General features: G+C 35.9%; 1 protein-coding gene across 1 annotated transcript in view; it reads left to right on the forward strand.

Annotated features, from left to right (window-relative positions):
- Window positions 1-5,524: 5,524 nt before the first annotated feature.
- The window catches only part of LOC105380439, a 180,508-nt gene continuing 163,572 nt past the window's right edge, over window positions 5,525-22,460 (forward strand). The window contains exon 1 of the mRNA XM_038113850.2: window positions 5,525-6,004. The gene's annotated coding sequence lies outside the window, so the exon portion shown is untranslated. The remainder of the gene's footprint in view (window positions 6,005-22,460) is intronic.

The following is a 22,460-nucleotide window of genomic DNA, read 5'->3' on the forward strand; positions in this document are numbered from 1 at the left end:
TTTATTAGGTGTAAAAAAAGGGATTTCGGTGTGGAAAATAATGTTAAAAAATTCACCAATAGATGGCGCTTTTAGTAGTTTGGTTGAGGACAACTATTTTACTTCGGGCTCCATGTCCGACTAAGCTGCTGGTTCAATAATATTTCCTAAATATTTGCTTATGCCAGTGTTATAAATAAATGTGAAATTTATTGCAAACAATTACGAGTATAATAGGTAGGGAAAATCGGTTCAATGTTCTAAAGGTTTGCGGTCTTATTCATAAAAAAACCTTAAAGTAGGTTTACTGAGCTCAATAGTTACGGAACACATTAAGCCTATTTGAGGTTTCGTAAAAATCTCTATTCATAATAGTTCCGTAAACCTCCAGTAACTATAGTGATGCTAATAGATTTCACGCGTCGTTGGTTGTCTTCTGCGCCCGTCAGGGCGCAGGTTTCGGGCCTTTGAGGAATCCCTCCTTGCCCGGGCTTCAGCTCCAGGGCCAACCAGCTCCTGGGTCCGGGGGGCCGCCTGTTCCAGGCGGCGTCTCGTTGGCGTTCAACGTCTCAGTGAGCCGCCGCATCGACTGGTTGCCGACGACAGCAGCTCACGAGGGAAGGTTAATAGATTTCACAGACCAAACATTTTGACATTTACCCTATTAAGTTGCCGGTCCGACGAAACCATAAACAAAAATAGCGAAAACTTTCATTCATTTATCAATCTCTATTATCTATGTTAGCCACGGCGCGGCACTTAAAAAAGTTTACGTTGGCTTAAAGGCGCAGTTGGCCAAGCCAAAACCCACAAAAAAAAAATAATTAAATTTTTACGTTACCATGGCAACTTATTTTCAGCAAATATTAACTCACAACAAATGTCAAATCGTCAATAAAGCAGAACAGCTGTTGACCGGCCGCCATGTTTTTGTACAAGAGGAGGCTTACGGAAGGTGTATAGTAGGGTCCAGCCAACTTTAGCATATCAAGGTTTTACGAATCAGTTGGAGAGTTCTTTAGCGCTATTGATCGTTTATAAATAAAGTTTTTTTGACATTTGCTTATAGCAGGCCTATAAATACAAGTGCATGGTGTGTAAGTGGATGTTAAGCCAACATAGGGTTGACAAAGCCTGCTCGTAATTATTAACACTTTGGTGGACACTTCAGTCAGGCCTGGTCCTCGTGATGTGACACTTTTTTCACCATACAAATAACAACGACGTGTTATAACGTCTTGTCACATCGTATAGGATTGACACCGTTGTGATATGACAGCGACGTCTATACACGTCGAGATTGGTACCTATTTTACATATAGGAGATATTTCATAATCAGTTGTTTTATCTCACAATAATTGCTTGCATTAAGCCAAGGATTCTAAAATATCATTTCATTGTCTCTTAGCAAGCAATGGAGCATCGTAATCTGATGATATGTCTTAATTTCTACGATTATAGTTGCAATAAGGTGTCATTGAAGTCTCGTGCATTTGCATCTTCAGTGAAAACATGTTATGCTATGACAGATATGCTAATTGTTTCTGTGCATGTTAGTATCAGTTAGTAGGTATACATAGTTATCTGCCAACTTGAAAAAAAATATTGGTTGGTAGGTGGTTCTCTGTGTTGCAACTGTGTTGTGACACCTGCTGACCGACGGGAACAAAAACGATGTCACTACACGTCGTGCGCATTTGGAGGCGGCCGTGTTGGCGCGCCGACACTTACTCATTGACATTCAATAATTTCGTTGTAATATGACATATGATTAACAAAATCCTTGTGATGTGACACTTAATAGTAAACTAATATGCTGATGACTCTTACATGTGAGTAAATAGAGATGAAATTATAAAAACAAGAGCTCTAATTTCGACGTGTATACACGTCCGTCACATCGTGTTGTTACCTTGAGGACGTCTATACAGGTCGTGTCCACTAAAGTGTTAATTTTAATTTTTCGTTTCACTACCTACCTATCTACTTAACTGTAAACCATCTAAGGAATAGGTTGTTAAGTACTATTGCAGTATTACATAACATAGGTACCTACATTACAGGCACACCATATACAACTAACAGAACAGGTTGAGGCACACGTGAGTCCCCGTTGATCTATGGCCAAGGGAGGAACTTTAGTATTTCCTACCTACATCACGACCCATTACGTCCCCACTGCTGGGGCACGGGTCTCCTTCCAATGAAGGAAGGGTTTCCTACCTACTTCTCTTAAAATGTACCTACTAGAGGAGAATCGGCTAGAGGGGAACTTAATGCTTACTGCTAGAAACGTGGATCCGCATGTTCACACATGCTCCATGCAATGTACGCACGTTTTGCACGGGATATTGCTTTAACATGCGACACCATTGATTTCCCCGATTATACCTCATCATCATCATCATCATCAGCCTATAGCAGTCCACTGCTGGATGTAGGCCTCTCCCAAAGCGCGCCACTGGATGCGATCTTTAGCTTTCTGCATCCAATAATATCCAGTCACCTTTCGCAAGTCGTCACCCCATCTAGCCGGAGGGCGTCCCACACTACGTTTGCCTAGTCGCGGCCTCGGTTCTTCGACAGATGTGACCAGCCCACTGCCACTTAAGCTTACTAACTCGGTGAGCTATGTCGGTTATACCTACATTACATAAATTATACTAATTGCGTACGTGACAAAATAATCGTTTAGTATCTACCTACTACTACTTAAATACAACCTAGGTACCTACGAATAGTTGAAATTATTGTATTGTATTTTAATCTGATCCATATTATGAGATAACAACCAACCTATAATAATGAATTTCTATGAACATACTGACTCGACTCTAAATATTTTGTTAATTAATATCGCGTATGTGTGCATGAATTTGGCAGTATTGAAAACATTTGCTTACTTCGCTCGGCATTTCAATATGAAATATTTTCTAAAACATGCTGTTTTGATTACGGATGTTCCAGTTTAATTAAATAGTGTATAAAGGATTTCTAGTGAAGCGTTCGAATAACAGACATAATTACAATCCTTTGAATCTTTTGAAGCATTTAGTAAATTGGTTGTCTTGTTAATTTGTGTATAAATGCGCTGGAAACTGGTATTGACATTACTGAAATTGACGATGTTATTCTACTGATAATGTTGTATTAGCATTCAATTTAACGTAATTAATATTAATTTAGCAACAGAGATGTAAGGCAAATCATTTATAATACAACTTTAGTCTAAAATTGTATTAGTAAGTGAAATCATGTAAAAATAGGAAATGATTAAAAAATACTTAGGTAAGTACATCAAACCCTTCAGCTTAGTATATATTATATATACCTATATACGTACTTACCTCTTTTAAAACACCCTGTACTGTATACCTACGTTAACATAAATATCGGACATTGTATTCTTGTATTGTATTATTTAATTTGTTGTATTCTTTGTTATTAGTGACAGCTAAATTATATTATATTACTACACAAATAAAAGACACAAAAAATAGCAATATCTGCTTCTACACAGACAGTATGGCTATCTTAGGTGCCTTAGGCAGAACTGTAACAAAATCTAAATTAATTTTAGAATGTCACAGAACACTGGAAAACCTGAGCATTTCAAATAATGTAACAGTACAATGGATTAAAAGTCATAACGACAACATAGGAAATTGCGAGGCTGACCGACTAGCAAGAATGGGATCAAATACCCTACCAATAGGGCCAGAACCATTTATTAGTTTGTCATCAAAGGCAATAAGGCAATGTCTCACCGATAAAACACTATCTGAACACAATCAGGAGTGGAAAAATCGTGTAGATTGCAGACAAACTAAAGCGTTTATTGTATCACACAACCATAAACTTACACGCTACTTACTCAACCTGTCCCGTAGTAATATATCATTAATGGTAGGATTAATAACAGGACATTGTTGCGTGAATAAACACTTATATACCATAGGTAACTCAACTAGTCCCTTATGTAGGACATGTAAGGAAGTGGATGAGACGGTTGAGCATATTCTGTTAGCTTGTCCACCTACTACAGAAACAAGATTATCTATTCTTGGACCAACAGAGCGCCTACCTCAGCTATTGCAACACCCAGGCCTGCTACTCCAGTTTACTCGGGAGCTAGGCTGGCTGAGCTGAAATCAAGGGGATATGTACAAAGGTTCCACTCGAGAGAGCCACGTACAGGAACTTCACCCCCTATGAGAACAGAATAGAATAGAATAGAATTATATTATATTTTATTTTAACCAACTAAGCTAGAACTGCGATAGCCTACAACTAATACTATTACAGGTTTGTTAAGTTAGATAGATTTAACTTTTAACATGTACATCAACCCTGTCCGGCGGTTTGTCTCAATGAACTCGACCCTTAAATAAAGGTAACCTTTTTAGAGGAGATTCTACCTACATCGGACCCGGAACCCTGCTAATTAAATTTTGAAAACAGGAATATGAAGATAAAGCCAGGTGAATCGAATGTGATGCTAAAGGATTGAAAGCGGATTCTAAGCTGTTGGAGATATCTTTAGCGTGGCCAAATTCACCATTCACACAGTCGAATAATGGAATTCAGTAGAGATTCCCTGCACAATAATATGATAACAAATACATGAAGGTTTAGGAAGTTCATAATCCTTAGCGTTTTCCCTGTTATGCATAATTATTTTCGTGGGGTGAACAGAGCAAGATAAATTACATAGATAAAGTATTCATTAATCAATCAAATCGAAACTTCTGTACATTTCCAATACAACAATTTAAAATTTATCGATAATGGTGATGATAAAATACTCGCCCGTAGCGCTACATCGCTACGGCTACGCCGCTACGCGTGCTACGAGCGGCGTAGCAGATAATGCGTAGCAACTAGCAATTTATATTTCTTGCAATGGTTTGATTTATGTTTCAAACATTTATTTTTCCTCTTTTCTACTCTATTTCCTTAATTAGTTAAAAGACGATGCTATGTCAGCAGTAGAAGATTAAGAATTAGCTGATAATGTGTTTTAAATAATAGGCTACATTACTTATAAAAGGCTTTTGTCATACTACCATTACACTAGCTACATGTCTAAGGTCATAAGGTCTCGCGAGTTGAGGGTCACCCCATTTCGTGGTTTGCACCTTAGACCTTTTAACCCAAGTTATCGGTTCTTTAGTAAGTCCATCTTATTATGATGTTAAAACATAAAGGTAAGTCTGTCACCTTTATGATTTTTCATAGGTACTATAATCTGTAAGAATCTATTGTACAACATAATTATAACCAAGAAAACATACTTCGTTTTGGTGCTAATATCCTCTTTTTCTAACCATTAAACCAAGCACGTAATAAGCTACGCACGCCCGTAATCACGACCACTACAACTAAAGGGGTACTCAAGCAAAAACCAGTTGCATGCCTAGACTAATGTAGCACTTTCCCAGTGTGTGCCCATCGAGCCATTTCATTGTTAAAGCTGCGACGGCGGCCGGGGTCCGCCCGGGCTCACCTGCGCACACACGCGCAGCCGCGGGGGAGGCGTGTGCACACACACACACACACACAGGCGGGCTGGCTGCCCTCAGCCCGAGCCACTGGCGGGCGAGCTGTGTTCGCGGCAGGACGCACCCTGCGCCGCCCGCCCTCGCAAACCACTTGTTGATCCCTCATACGCTTCGCTCACCGAATGTCGCGCGCGCTCCTCCGCTTCGCTCGGTCACCTGTTCCACTCATACTCTATGATGTATATTCTTGTCTGTGATGCGTGCTCACTTCTGTCCACGTCCCCTGAATACGCTTTAACGTCTTCCTATCTGTGTTGTTGTTGTTACGGACTGGAGCGCGGGGCGCAGTAGGCGCGGTCGCGGTTAACTTATTGTAACTTTTGAAATATATTTAAAGTGTTGTTGATATCTCAATTCTATGTTACCTGTTAACTATTGTAGATATTTGTATCCATTTCTTAATAAATAAATATTTAACGTCGCTGTAATACTTATTAACGTCGTGCGGGAAGCTGCGGCTCAGGTAAGTTAATGTTTTTGAACATTAATTACACTTTTCAGCGAGGTTTTAACTTTCAGCGGTTTTAATTAAAACGGCGATGGACTTACGAAATGCGTAAACATGATTTAATTTACCGTCATATTTAAATATGACTACGTTATTTTACCTACTTTGTAAAATACTACTGTTTTAAACTAATAATTTTCACTTAATTTATTTTTCTGTAACTATATTTTTAATACTAGGGAGATGTTTTACGCTCACTGCTTTGTCACGCACACTTCTTCTTCCTAGCGTTGCAGTGACAAGAAAAAACTATAGATACTACTAGATATTAGATTATGTCACCGTGCTCGAAGATTGACGATCTGGAGGAACAGGTGATAACGTCACTCGGAGAGCATCAATTTAATGTTAACATTAACCTATCCATGTATTATCCACAACATAATTATTTATTCAGCCCAGTAGGCGCATTGTCAAAGAAACAAATTGTACCCACCTACGCAATACGATTAGGCCGAAAAGATTATAATTTTTTGGAAAACAAAAAGTAAGTATTATTTATTTTAATATAAGACGCTCAGTTTTCTCGAGGGAAAATCGCCGACATATTTACGGAACGAAAGCAACTGGAAAATACGGAAAAACACAGATTTATTTTTTATATACTTTCACGTGAAGGTAAGAAACGATTCACATGGCTACACGAATTGGGAATTTTACCAATTGATTTTTACGTATATACATAAATGTGTGTACTTATGTATTTGTTTGTATCACCATTGTCTATGGTATGACCCATTAATTACAATCCCTTTACATTTTCATTTGATAGCTATTTAGAATTTTTTACCATGGAAGCAACGTTAAATCATAATCACTGTAATTAAATCGGTATAAATCGTTATGTTAGAAAAACACAATAAATCAGATTTTTTTATCATCTAATAAATTAGATTCTCATCTATTCTGATTAAACAGATTAACGTTTTATAAAAAAGTAAGCGGTACATTTGACCTTTCATATGATTCTCGTTTATATGTCATGAAAATAACCTTTGAGTTTTCATAATTTTCAAACGATTTATAGCATCGGAAATCCTTAAATCTAAAGACTTCATCCCGATAAAGCTTGGTATACCTACTTACTTAAAAGCGAAAACTCAGCTTAGCAATCCTGTAAGATGCAACAAGTCAGCAGAGCATAAGTCGATAAATTCAAAGATACAAGACTATTTTCGAAGATATTGGCATCTCAACTCTTTTTTGATGGGGTTTATGTTGTTGTATAAAATGTATGGAATGTGTTGTTATTCTATCACGTAATATAGGCACATAACATGAGCTCAAATAATAATGATGTTATATATATGTTTATGTAGACATTAGAAATAGGTAACCTATGGAATCGCCTACATTTTGAAAGTAAAGAATATTATTTCTTCTGTAAGGGTAAAAAATAGGTAAATTTAATTTATAAGTACTTAAGTAAACGTGATTGAATACCAACTTAATCATCAAAATTAAATCATAACTTTTGGTCTCGAAACATATTTGTAAATGTGATGAAATTCACTGAAACTGACCCCAGAATCTTGGACCTCCACAAGTTTCAAGGGTATCTTAGAAATGTTTAAGTTTGGAACAACAAATAAAGCATTTGAGATGCTAATTAGTGGAAAGTTCCAGAAGATAGACGGTACTGACACTAGGTATACTTATTTTGTATCTTTTAAAGTAGGTCTTATCTATGAAAAAGTGCATTGCTATATTCACTTTTCATCAGTGTTATTTTAGTCCCTATGTACCTACTTACTTTTGACACCCTGTATATTCTTATGAATATTTCTGTATTATCTTGGACATAACTATACATATACTCTGGAAAGTTAAAGCTGAGCATACGCTTTATGTAATGTTGCAAACTTAACTTTGTTTAAATGTTAACTATTTTGCTCGCTAAAAACCTTAACTGCCAAACTAAATACATTACCAAGTTAGTTGGAACTAAGTATGTATAAAGGAACGTGTGTTACATGCTTCGGTCACTAGTTACTAGGATATCCTGAAGAATAATAATTTAGTTTTTTATACATTTAAAATTACCTTTTTAAATTACCATTTTTGTCGATCAAGTCTACTAACTCGTCATACTGAAAATTATGTTATAACTTACACTTAAATAATAATTCGGGAATGCAACCAGTTTGTAAATGCGGAATAATTAGGTACCTAAGTGTCAAGAGTCAAGTTCTAGGCATATAAAAGTATATATTATTATAATTTGTTATGTACCTTGGTAATCTCAAAAGAGCTCTATCTGATTATATGCTTGTGATATGAGTTCAGTTGGGTGGAAGTTTACTTCACGCCCACTTTCGCCCTTTCTGTTCCCCCCAGCCCAGGGCCCCAAGTCTACTAAACGCATGAGAGTAAAATTGGATGTCGATTGTATGTCGACAGCGAAAAATGACACATTTGGTAGTCTTGTATTTTTTAAGACCATAGTGTCAGCTCGATGGAAGTTGGATGGAAGCCACCATGAAGCCACTCATATTACATTGAACAAAACGCTAGTCCACTGACAAGTGCCACACCGATATCGTCTCTCGGGCGACAATTTGCGTAGTTTACTATTTATTAACGTTTCCGTCAATGGCTTCATTATGGTTTATCTGTCAAAAATCACCTTTGTGAGGCCATTGAGCAGATACACCTAAGATACACGTTTTATTCAGATGTTGTCAACATGAATTGGAATATTCATTTCAATTTGCGGTGGGAAATGCTGTTATTAGCAGACAGAGTGGATAGAGGTCGTCGGGAGTTGAAGGAACGGCGTCGAAATCGCGCCTTCATGAGGCGGAATGTCGATCCTTTCCTGAGTTTGCCGGACTCGGAGTTTGTGAAGACATTTCGCCTCAGTAAGGATGCGGTGAAGGAGATTGCCACGGATTTAACTACACTGATAGCCAAAGAACGCAGGCTAGATGGTATATCTGTTATGATTAAAGTTTGGAGCCGTCTATAATTTGGCAAAATATAGCTGTACTGGATGGTAGAAGATCTAATACTTATACATATATGTTTCATATACTCATTGCATTGCATTCTTTTAGCCATGTTTTATAACCGACTTCGAAAAAAGGAGGAGGTTCTCAATTCGCCTGTATCTTTTTTTTTTATCCTCAACTAACAGACAAAACCAAAACAAAACCTCAGAAAAAGGAACCCTGTTGGTCAGAGAACAAAACGATAAATTGTTAAAATGTACTCTGTGTTGTTAAAGTTGACATAAGAAATGCAACATATCGACACGACGAGTTTTTTTTTTTTGCCTGTGGTCTTAATTATACAGCCAGTTTAATATATGAAAAATATATTTAAATGCCATAACACGTCAATTATTGAATTTAAAAAACATCGAATAAGATAAAACACTAATACTTTTAAATAAATAGTGTGGAAAATCTTCAAATTAAGCCCAAGTCGAACGATCCGTGTATGGTGGCTTTACAAATTTGACAAAACCGGCAACACTGATAATATTCCAAGATGACGTCACGATCACCCAGAAGTCATTCTGTGTCAATAGCATTTATATTTTATCGAGACTGGCCGTGAGACGTAAGGACTACCGTTTTTGGGCCAATGACAATGGAGATGGAGTTGCAATGGAGTCTCTATTGGATATCTTCATTGATATTTTTTTGTAACCAATAGCAGACTTGGGGCCCAGGTCCAGTGTAAAACTGTTGTGTAAGTCAGTAGTGTAACTTATATTCATCTATTGTCCTAATTATCATGTTGGAACTTGGTAAAATCTAGAAATAAGCTAACGAAACAAATAAGTACTTAAATATTTTATATTCGTTGTAAAATGTTTAAATTTTTATGAAACTCAAATGAACTACTCGTAAAATAAATTTACATGCGGCTTTATTATTGTGCATGATTATAAGGCTGGGTTACTAGCAAGCAAACTGCTCACCAGTCACTATAAAAAAACGACTTCAAAACGTAGGAAGATAATTTAACTTTCAAACTAAGTCTATTTGACGGTACAAAAATACCTAAGCAGGTAATGAGATGAGTCGTCGTATCATTTTAAATAAATATTAAGATACAGCAGCATTGTGTGACAATGTTTTCGGTTATGTTATTACATTACATGCTTGACGTCGCGTCGCCTCACGCACGGTTAATGAGCTACCTGCTCATAAAGCCTACTTCACACACTGTTTAGTGGGAGTGTTAAGTAGTCGTACATTGCTGGGTTTGTTGTATAGTATTTGCAAAATTTTTGAATCTGCCGTAAGTACTCAGAAATGTACGTCTACTTAACGCTCGCACTAAACAGTGTGTGAAGTAGGCTTAAGGGCTCTTGCATTGCAATCTCACTGATTCACTGACTGACGATTAATTAATTTATTTATTTCACAAATATACAGGATGGTTTAGTTAGCCGAAAAGGCGGGACTCAGGGGGTCATACTTAACCACTTTTGTTTTGAAAAGTAGTTCAGAATGACACCCTTAAGTCACCCCCCCCCCCCCTACTAAAATAGCCTGTATCTATAGGTACATAAATATGTACTTGAATGTATTTTTATATCAAAACTAGCTTTCCCGCGCGCTTCGCTTCGCCTTAAAAAGTTTTCCCGTGGGAATTACGGTATAAAAAGTACCCTATGTTCTTTCCCAGGGTCTATACCATATGTATACCAAATTTCATTCAAATCCGTTCAGTAGTTTTGGCGTGAAAGAGTAACAGACAGACAGACAGACAGACAGACAGACAGACAGACAGACAGACAGACAGACACAGTTACTTTCGCATTTATAATATTAGTTAGGATCATCTTATGCAAAATGCTTATCTTTTATGTATTCTATTAGTACTTACCTACCTAAGTGTGACCCTTTTTCAACGACTTTTAGTTAAAGGGTCCTTATACCACCTTTGGTACACAAGTAATTTAATTTGCATTAAATTTAATTAATGAGCTCTCTTGATGAACTTTTAAAACACTTGGGGCGAGGTTATAATATCTAATTTATGAAAAAACTAAGTTCCATTTTTACGGATAGGTACCTAGTTACTTATTATATTTTGAGTTTGGTTACAAAGTATTTTTTAATTATTTTACCCCACTTCAAAAAACGAGGAGGTGTATATAGTAATTGGAAAGTTTACAAGAAAAATAAAACCGGTATCTATTCTATTCTATTCTATTCTCGTAGGGGGTGAAGTTCCTGTACGTGGCTCTCTCGAGTGGAACCTTTGTACAACATAAATCCCCTTGATTTCAGCTCAGCCAGCCTAGCTCCCGAGTAAACTGGAGCAGCAAGCCTGGGTGTTGCAATAGCTAAGATAGGCGCTCTGTTAAAACCGGTATCTTAAATATTAACTCTGTAATTAATGGATTAATTAAGTAGGTAGGTTGTTTGAATGTTAGCGGTAGGTATAATTCAAAGACCGTGGCCCGTTCCATATAAAAAAGTAAAGTCAAGGAACAGATAAAGCAGCAGTTAAATTCCCCCTACAGTTAGGTAGATTTACTTATATTTTATTATAAATAATATAATTATGTTGGGCCACATAAGCAAAGGTAACATTGTATTATGTAGAGCTCGTCAATTTCACGTAGGTACTCGTAGGTACCTGTTGTCCTGAATAAAACAATTGAATTGTCTGGAACAATACAGCTTAAAGTATGCTCAGAAAACCAAGTTATACGAGTTTAGCGTTCAGAATTTATAAAATTTCTTGGAACTAAAGCGACCTAAAGTTGCAGTATAAGTAACTTTGTGAAAAATTGCTACGGGGGCGGGTTTAGAACTTTTATACAAAGACATTTTATTAATATGTGTAGGTATATATTACAGTAAATAAATTTTACTTCCTGCGCATAGAACGCACTTTCAGTTTACAAGAGGCTTGCAAGCATCATCGTACTACCTATTTAAATTCCTCTTACCAAGTGCCCTTACGCTGAAGGAAAACATTGTGATGAAACCAACTCATTTAAATTCTAGATGTGTACTATAATTGCATTGTACTTATTCAAAAACGGCTATACGGCTTGCGAACTATCACGTCAGTTCAAATTTACAACGAAAAAAATTCATTCTTTTCGAGTCTCAAATTCAATTGTAGGTACATAAATAAACAACAGATTTTTATGCGCTTAAATTCATCCATATCATGGGTACTTGTTATTCACAAGGGCTTACAACATCGGCGATCGTTTTTCGACCCACGCCGAACTTTGTTAATGAAATTCAATATTATTTACTGAGCTTATTTATTCGCTCAAGCACGGCTCCGATTAAATAAATTGTTGGTAAATTGCTTTATTCTTTTACAGAGCAGTTTATGGTCCAAATGTACATAATGAAATTGGTACTTTTAACTTTAAATGGGTTTCAAATGAACATTATTCTTACTTTTTGACTAGCATACTTTATAATCAGTTTCTCAATTGTGGTAATCTAAATGCTCCATGCATACATAAAGTCCAGCTCAATGACAATAATTGAGTATCCAAACTACAGGAGTTATTGCGTACCTACCTTGTTCAGGGTGTTGCAAAAGTGGTTTGGTAGAAGAAAAGGGGTGACTCAGGGTTACAAACTGTCTAATCTTAATTTTTCAATACCCTCTATAAAAATATATTTCTTTACAAGTAGAAGGACTAGTCAGTATCACCCCTATGTGCACTCTAACCAGGGACAGTTATAGTCAAGTAAAGTTATTAAGTTACAAAAATCGTGAAATTTTCATCATTTCCATTATTCGTATTCGGGGCGTGTACGAAAAAGGTCAAGAATATAATAGGTAGAAGTCATCGGGCCATTTGGCGCACCCGAATTCATATATTACGGTTGTCCTATTTATAATAGAGTGTATTTCCCTGCGACATTCGTATGACATAAGCATAATACTTATAACATTAATATTAATTAAGATATAGTTATTAAGTGGGACGGAAAATGATACATTATAAGGCCACCAGAGATGTGAGTTGCCAACTTGCCTAGATGTGATATTGACTCTAAACGGAAAGGACTCTGAACGGAAACTTAATGACGTTGTCTGCAATAGTGAAGTATAATAATATTTATTAGCGTATCAGAATAATATTATAATATTTTTTTAAAGCCTTTATAGTATCCCACTGCTGGCCATTTTATTAAATTATAAATAAGTAAATGATTTAATAAATAGGGGTCATTTGGTGTCGATATTAAATTTATTAAGTGAAACTTTTTCATTCAAGTGAGCACCTAAATAATATTGAAAAGTGTGAACTTAGTGACACGAGCCGTTTTTCATTCATCTCATGTAATTACTGAACAAACTTTCGCTCATGTCGCACTGTGTATGGAAAAGAAACATTAGGTTACATACAGTCTCCTCAGCTCAGGCCACCCCCTTCCCCCCACGGCGATATGGACTCCACGAAAGCTTATGCTTATTACCTTTTATAGAGTACAATTTTATCCGTGACCTTGCCGATGTCAAGTCAGTTAACATAACATACTGAGCCACTTTTTTTGGGATTAACTCTGAAATCCTGATCAAAATAAGTTGTATGTTATGTTTAAGTTGAGTAGGTAGGTATTGAAATTTAGTATTGAACAATATATTTATGGCCACTGATAAAACTTCGCTCTGTTTAGATACCTATTATACCAACACAGACTCAAGTAAAATCAATAGTAGAATCAGCCCGTGAGTATCTTGCTGCAGGAATCTGTGTACAAACATGTTATTATATTTATATTTATCTCACAAAGATTTTAATTAAGCGCCAGTATAAACGGGGAATTCTAATTATTTTGCTTTCAGTCAGCTTTTGCGATGCTCTTTTAGATATTTGAAATGTTCTTGTTTTGTGATTATGATGCTTGGTGGCGGACAAAATGTTGTATTGGAATGTGAATTAGAAAGGCCGATTAGGTACTCGTCATACCACAGTAGCCCTACTATAGAGCATCCACTATGTTATTGTATTTTTGACGTTTCCTTATGTCTGGTAAGTAAAGTTGGTTTTCCTTTGCAGTCGTCAGATATGTATGGGATTTCGAATGTCAAAAACCAATAATATAATGGACAAAGTATAAGGGTGGCTTGCACAACAAAGTTAATCAAAATGAAATAGTTTGTAGGTCATATATTTAATTTTGATTAACTTTGTTGTACAAGCCATCCTTAGGGTCACTTTTACCATACGCTAAACGTATACTTATTTAAAATTATTGTATTTAATTGTGTTCGGTGAAATTCCACTTTAATCGCAGGTATTCTCGTAGGGTTGTTGTACAATAGTCTATCTCATCATTACTAAGTAAACATCTTTGTAAACACTAAACATTATTAAAAGTAAATTCGACGAACATAAAGGGCTATAACGCAGCGTGGGACGCCCTCCTGCCCGCTGGACTGACGACCTTAGGCGGGTGGCGGGTAGTTGTTGGATGAGGAAGGCCGAGGACCGAGTGTTGTGGCGCTCCTTGGGAGAGGCCTATGTCCAGCAGTGGATGATTATTGGCTAATGATGATGATGATGAAGGGATATTTACTTAAACTATGTGCTTACCAACTTTACATACCCACATTTTAAATATATTTTGCTTTTTATACCACTGTGTTCGTAATAAGAACAAATTTAAACATCCCTTCGTTTTTACGCGTAGGTATTTAACTTTTTGTCGTGACGTAAGCTTTGTTAAGAATGTACAATGAAATTATTTTATCATATTAATATATTTTCGCGTTGGTAGTCGAGAGAAACATTGCTAGGTTTGAATAGGCCTTTAGGGATGAGTTATGTAGGTTACCTTCATTTAAAAATCGCTGAAGTATTAATTATTCAGCTATTCTACTTGAACATACACACAAAAACGTACTCCACTTTTTCATTCATATTGTCTATATTGGAAATGTCATTACTGGTCATCTATCAATATCATCAATAAACAAATGTGGCTACCAGACAATACACTTGTTGCCTACCAAATACCCGATAATCGCTGGGTTCAAGTAATTCTCTAGAACCATTTAGGGCCAGTTTTTTGATGCCTACTTAACTCAACCATTGGTCAAAAATGGCGACCATTAGTTAAAAACCACTCAAATTTGTATGCAGCTGTCATGCTTGACAAGTGACTTGACTAATGGTTAAAGTTGACGGATCAAAAAACTGGCCCTTAGGGTCATTTTTACCAATTGCTAAACAATATCAAATTTTTAATACTTACTTTTATTTTGTACTAACTGATAGACATTTGACAGGTGACTAAATATGGTAAGTGCATCTTTCTTTCTTTCTTTCTTTCTTTCTAATTTCTAAATCAATCCCTGTCTATGACACTTAGTGCCTATTTCTCCAAAGTTGGTTATCTAACCGACCTGTTATCATTCATCAATTATACGTCATCTCCATATATGTAAAATTCATGAAAGATGTGTCAAAAGTCAACCATTGCTCCCTGGTAATGCTCTAACTGACAATGGAGAAATTGGCACTAAGCGTTTGGTGGAATTCCACCTTAAATAGTAAATACGTAAATCTAGCGTATTGCGCCTCGCTGCGATATGGAATTGTGAATCTGATTTCCCCCCGACCGATGGAGCTCAACGCTACATCCGCTTCCAGGGGCATGCAAAGATGTGGCTTCACAGAGTATCCAACCAACAGTGGAGTCTCTCTTTTTCTCTCTCTCTCTCTCTATGTCTGTCTCTCTCAGGCCATCTACAGTGCGACAAACTTATCAGTTCCGGTGAGAGCGAACTGAATTGATTGAATAATATCTCATTACTTACTTATGAATTATATGTATATTGATATGGAGTAGATGGGTTTATTAAAACTGCAAGTACAAATAACCACTACGTAAAAATTCAAAATCATATAGAATGAAGAAATATTAGACATTTACGTGAGCTCTTACCAGAACAGATAACTTTGTGGCACTGTATCTCGTATGGTGGTAGGGTTTGCTTTCCTTGTCTTCTTTCTACATTTCACCCTGTCGCCAACCTCAGTCACTTTGTAGTGTCGTAGGTAGAGTGCAGTGTTTTTTTATACTATGGCAGGTAACACTAAGAAAGTTGGTCTGCTAGAGATTGTTTTAAGCAATAAGGAAGCCTTTTTGTACTGTGTTATTTGTAAGTTTTTTTTTGTATTTTTTATTTCATGCTACAAAATAAAGAGTATTCTAGTCACTTTTGCAACGTTCACCATATATCGTATAACAGTGTATAATAGACTGATTCATCATTGAATCATGAACAAAATTATAATAGGTTCCTCTATATTTCCAATGCGATGTGTTTGTCGGTACCGCTACTCGATATCTTTGCTCACATGCAGTTTTGTACAAGTACCTAGGTACGTGTCTGCTGTGCACTGCGCCGCAACGACTCAAGATGTTGACTGTATAGGGTGTTACAAAAGTGGTATAGTATAGTATAGTATAGTATAGTATAGTATATAGTATAGTATACTAGTATAGTAGTAAGCTGAAAGGGACTTTTGGAAATTAATAGATACCTACTTATAAACATTATTTATAATGACCTTCTTAGTCACCGCCCTCTTTTATCTTACCCTTTTTAACAGCCTGTAGGTACAGGGATTTATATAAAATAGAACCCATAATCGCTATAATTAATAACTCCACGCAGCTCATAAATAAACTACGGACTAGCTTCTTCAAAGAAAAATTCAAAACTTATATTTGTTCTCCTAATCATTTTAATACGCATCTCAAAGAATGAAGCGTATATGTGGGTTCCATTTGAACCCATAAAAAGATAATTCAATTCTTACTTAGATAGGAGTTTTTCTTTTACATTTTTTATTCAGAGCCTCTGCGTTATTATTGTCTCGGGGTAAGTACATGGTTTATTTTGCGAATTCTTTTTGAGGTTTCGTTCTGGAAATGTTCCACATGGTTGTCGTTCTTTGATGTGTCATGGCCTTGACTAATAATAATAAACCAACATAATATTTAAACCATCGGGTTTTTGAACCTAATAAATTAATATAAGCATGCACATTAATAGGTAAATAATAATATAAAAATAAGACAATAAATATATTTTGTTGTGCTCAATATTATTATTTAATGTATTTGTATATTTTGTGATTATAAATATAAACTATAAATACCTATAACACTGCTAAATATAATGCATATAATCAAACATACTTAAGTTAGTGAAATTATACTCTGATGGCAAGTTAACAACAAAAAAACAATACTGTATTTTACAATAATAATTTTCTACGTTAAATTCGTAACTTTGACTTTGACGTGAAAGTAATTTGACAAGAAGACTTAGTCGAAAGTTGGCGGAGCTGACAGCATGTGATAGCGAGGAGGCGAGGGGACTGTCAAATATTTGAGAGGTGAGTACAGCCCTTCTTGTTAGAGACGTATATGTTCCAGGCGCCATCCTGTATAAACCACGCTATTCAGTCAGCTACACTGAACGATCTTTTTTTTTAAATTTTTGCAACATTATGTTAACGATATAAATAATTTGATACTTGAAATATAGTATTTTACAGTATGTTTAATAACAGTTAGCATAATAGGTACCATAGCTTGTAGATACTTAACATTTTATCGATAACACCTTCCGTGAAGAGCACAGCCATCCCAAACCCTAACATAAAAAGGCTGAATGGTCATTGGAAAATCATTAATTCATTATAAATATAGAGTTAAGTACTTTTATTTAGTATATTATGTTCTCTAGTCGTATCATATTATAAACAATTGTTAAGTTAAGCTGCCTTCCAAAGAACCTCCCGAGTAATGGACGTCTGAAGATCGTATAGGTACTTACATACTTAATAAATTATCCTGTAATGGAAAAGTTTATTCGGAAAATAAAATAATATAAGTATTGAGAGGTATATTAGGTAAATACCTATTATGACGATTTATACAATTATTGTGAAAATGTTGGCACTTAAGCCGATTTAGCAGGACCAAGTACTTACATCATAATAAAAAAGGCTTTGAGATGGTTTATTTAAGAAACGAAAATTATTTATTTTTATCATTTATTCAAGTAAAACAGTACAGTGAAAGAGTGAACTTACGTTTATCTCATATCCGAAGCTCTTTTATGTTCATTTGGATGTTACTTAACTTATAATCCTATCATTTTGGATAGCAGTCCACATTTCAGTTAAAAATTATTCCGCACAATTATCTAATAGCTTTCTTTTATACCATTGAGTGGCCGAGTCCACGTTGTTCTAGGTTTTATACCATTATCCTCCTAAGCGTTTCGATTACAGACACGAAAAAGAACACTGAAGTGATTCCAAATCACATGAGTCACACCAGTTATTACCTTTGGGGCTGAAACGTGGATACTTACAGTAAGAATGGTTCACAAACTGAAGGTCACTAAGCGAGCTATGAAAAGAGCTATGCTTGGAGTCTCTGAAAGAACGCATCCGGAATGAAGTAATCCGACAGAGAACTAAAGTCACCGACATAGCTCACCGAGTTAGTAAGTGGCAGTGGGCTGGTCACATCTGTCGAAGAACCGATGACCGATGGGGTAAACGTGTTCTGGAGTGGAGGCCGCGACTAGGCAAACGTAGTGTGGGACGCCCTCCAGCTAGATGGGGTGACAACTTGCGAAAGGTGGCTGGACATGATTGGATGCGGAAAGCTAAAGATCGCATCCAGTGCCGTGCTTTGGGAGAGGCCTACGTCCAGCAGTGGACTGCTATAGGGCATAGGCTGATGATGATAAGTCACACCAGACCACCTTTCGCCTTACTGTCTATAGGTACTTAAGTACCAATTTGCAACTCCCTGTTAAAGCTACAGTTTATATACGTCAGCATTCACCTCCGGGAGGCACCTTTCATACCATTATTATGCAATAAATCTTTGATGAAAGGTACCTATCCCGAAATTAATCTTTAAAGTAAATTTTACAGTTCCCATAAAAAGTGAACACAATGCCATCCGCCCTTCGGAGACAAAACATTGAACTCCGTTTTAATACAAATTGACAATGCTTTTAGGGGATATAAATAATTTGATGTGAAAATGATGGGATCGGACTTTTTTAAATTACTTGTTGCCAGTATCACAAACACAAAAGAAAGAAAGAAGCAATTATTAGGTAAAAGTGGCTTTTCCATTCATTATGGTTGGGTGCTTGCATAATGCATATTAAACTTTAGTGTAGAGCACATTTAAAAAAGGTAACTACAAGTAGAAGTAGTGAACAACCATTAATGTTATTCAGGTTGAAAAGTTACCCTACGGTTACATATAAAAAAAAATATTCACTTGGAAGGGCTCATTTAGAGTCATTTTTGGACCATTCGTTAATACAATGATTTTTAGCAATACTCTAGTTAAGTTTTGAATGTTCCTTTCTGGTAGGAAACAACAGTGCAGAAACGGTGGTGGTATTCATAAAATAACAAACATAAATATACCTTCATAGTAGTATAGGAATCATGTTTTTTAGTACTTATGTGTGCGCTATACGTTACGAAACCGAACACTCTTTCATGCAGTTACGAAACTGAATAGTTACGAAATGGAATACTCGCTCATCACAACACAATGTAACACGGTGGGCATATCTGTTGAAGTGTAATTTGATTCTCCAACGAGGTACTTCGTTAACAATAGAATAAAGGGAAATGTAAAATGGAACAGTGGCTAACAATGAATCAGCAAAATAATTCAACATTGAAGAGGTACTTTTAAATCGATCGCTGCCAATGCCTTAGGTTTTCATTACTGGGTTGGATCATTTTAAAATTTAATGTCTTTTGTTAGGTTTCATTTGCTTATATTGGTAAGTATGCGCCTCACATTCAATTGAAGCTTAGGTAAGATAGTTAAGAATCATTTTTGTAGTTCGGACTTTTTTAAATTACTTGTTGTCTATCTTATATACAAAAGAAAGAAAGAAGCCATTATTAGGTAAAAGTGGCTTTTCCATTCATTATGGTTGGGTGCTTGCATAATGCATATTAAACTTTAGTGTAGAGCACATTTAAAAAAGGTAACTATAAGTAGAAGTAGTGAACAACCATTCATGTTATTCAGGTTGAAAAGTTAACCTACGGTTACACGTAAAAAAAAATATTCACTTGGAAGGGCTCATTTAGAGTCATTTTTGGACCATTCGTTAAAACAATGATTTTTAGCAATACTCTAGTTAAGTTTTGAATGTTCCTTTCTGGTAGGAAACAACAGTGCAGAAACGGTGCGCGGTGGTGGTATTCATAAAATAACAAACATAAATATACCTTCATAGTAGTATAGGAATCATGTATTTTTAGTACTTATGTGTAAATGGATGCTCAAAATGGATGCGCTATACGTTACGAAACCGAACACTCTTTCATGCAGTTACGAAACTGAATAGTTACGAAATGGAATACTCGCTCATCACAACACAATGTAACACGGTGGGCATATCTGTTGAAGTGTAATTCGATTCTCCAACGAGGTACTTCGTTAACAATAGAATAAAGGGAAATGTAAAATGGAACAGTGGCTAACAATGAATCAGCAAAATAATTCAACATTGAAGAGGTACTTTTAAATCGATCGCTGCCAATGCCTTAGGTTTTCATTACTGGGTTGGATCATTTTAAAATTTAATGTCTTTTGTTAGGTTTCATTTGCTTATATTGGTAAGTATGCGCCTCACATTCAATTGAAGCTTAGGTAAGATAGTTAAGAATCATTTTTGTAGTTGATTTAAATAATTCCAAATGCTCCGTAAATGTGCTGTTGTCAGTTCTTTGCACCAGAAGCAGCTTTAAAAAAACAGAACTTTCTTCAGATTTTGGGTGTGCTCCTTGGTTTATTATTATATTGTAGTGGACGAGCTGATGATGATGATGAACATATTTTATAGTATACCTATTTATAAAATAAATAGGTACTGTGTACATTAAATATGTTTATTAATACGACGACGTAGCACAAAATTACCAGCTAACCAAAACAAATCTGAAACCTCATCCGAAGCATACGAGTCCTAGTATTTCAGTGTAGCAGACTTGATTGACGCGCACAAATGAGATTTACCCGTACAAAAGCCACTATTGTGTTACCTACTCGATCCAAGCAACGTTCCAGAAGCGTACAAATTAATGTGCACGAAGACCTGAATTCAAAGTAAGCGGTCACTATAGCACTATGAGGTAGGCTGTCTAGTGTAAGGCTGTATACCGAATAAGGAACGTTTGAAACCAGGGAAATTTGTAAGTTTCATATATTGACGAATTAGTGCTGATATGCGCGGGAAAATAATCCATAGAAAAAGCTACCAGCGGCGCTGGTAACCTGCTTTCCCTCTATTTACGCCCTAAGGAAAGCCGCTCCTTGACAGAGACCTACGTTCAGAGTGGACAAAGGACACAGAATAATTACATTAATATTATTTATACAACAATAATTACATTTATCAATATTATTAACCCCAGTGTCTCCTTGCAAGCTCCGGTCCGCTCCCATGGAAATTTTGGGATAAAATGTAACGTAGGACCAGAGATAATGAATATAATTATCTTACGGCCTTACGGAAACAATTTCGATAAAAAAATATGTGCCCTCTGTAAATATGATATTTTTTTCTCTAAAATAGAAGAACATTTTACAAATTAATTAAAACTGACACATTTATCTTGTAACGGGCAATGATAAGTTCCATTGAGAAACCACCAAATTACTCATAAACGGAAAAACTAACTAAATAACGCCTTCTACAATATTGAAGTACATTTAACGGTGCATCAGAATATTACCAACAAAAAACGTAAAGATTATGTTCAAATGTCCTTTTAAAAGTAAAAAAAAATTGACGCTATTTGGTGTCTGCATTTTGAAAGTGGAATTGTTTCTTTGCCCGTGAGTGTATAAAATATACAGAAAAACACATGCAGATAAGTCCTGTTTTCTCGAGGACGGTTAAAATAATAATTCTTACATTAAATATAACGCCCTGATATCATATCACGGGGTCTAGTAGACACATGTCACGCAACAGCTTAGAGTTACAAACGCAATTAGTTAATTTAATAGCGACCTGTCCCGCTTGTTTGTACCTAACAACAATATATGTAAGTAATATATGTATGTAATAATGGCTTGCTGTATGGATGTGGGTGGTATCCAAATATCTGCGGTTTGATATCCATTATTGTTGATATATCTTGAAATTATCCGATAAAATAGCATAACGTTTATAAATGTTATTGTTTGAAATATTTTACAATTTAATTAGTGTGTGATGAGTACTTTATACGCCGTATGGTGTAGATGTAAAATCATTTAAAAACCTCTACGTGATATATGAATAATAGGCTAGATGTTTCAGCAAAATTTCATCGTAGGCTCATTGATGAATATCAATGTTAGACGGTCCCTTGACTATCAATTATATTGCGCAATAT

Source organism: Plutella xylostella, chromosome 18 (genome assembly GCF_932276165.1).
Source record: "Plutella xylostella chromosome 18, ilPluXylo3.1, whole genome shotgun sequence".
Classification (NCBI taxonomy): Eukaryota; Metazoa; Arthropoda; class Insecta; order Lepidoptera; family Plutellidae; genus Plutella; species Plutella xylostella.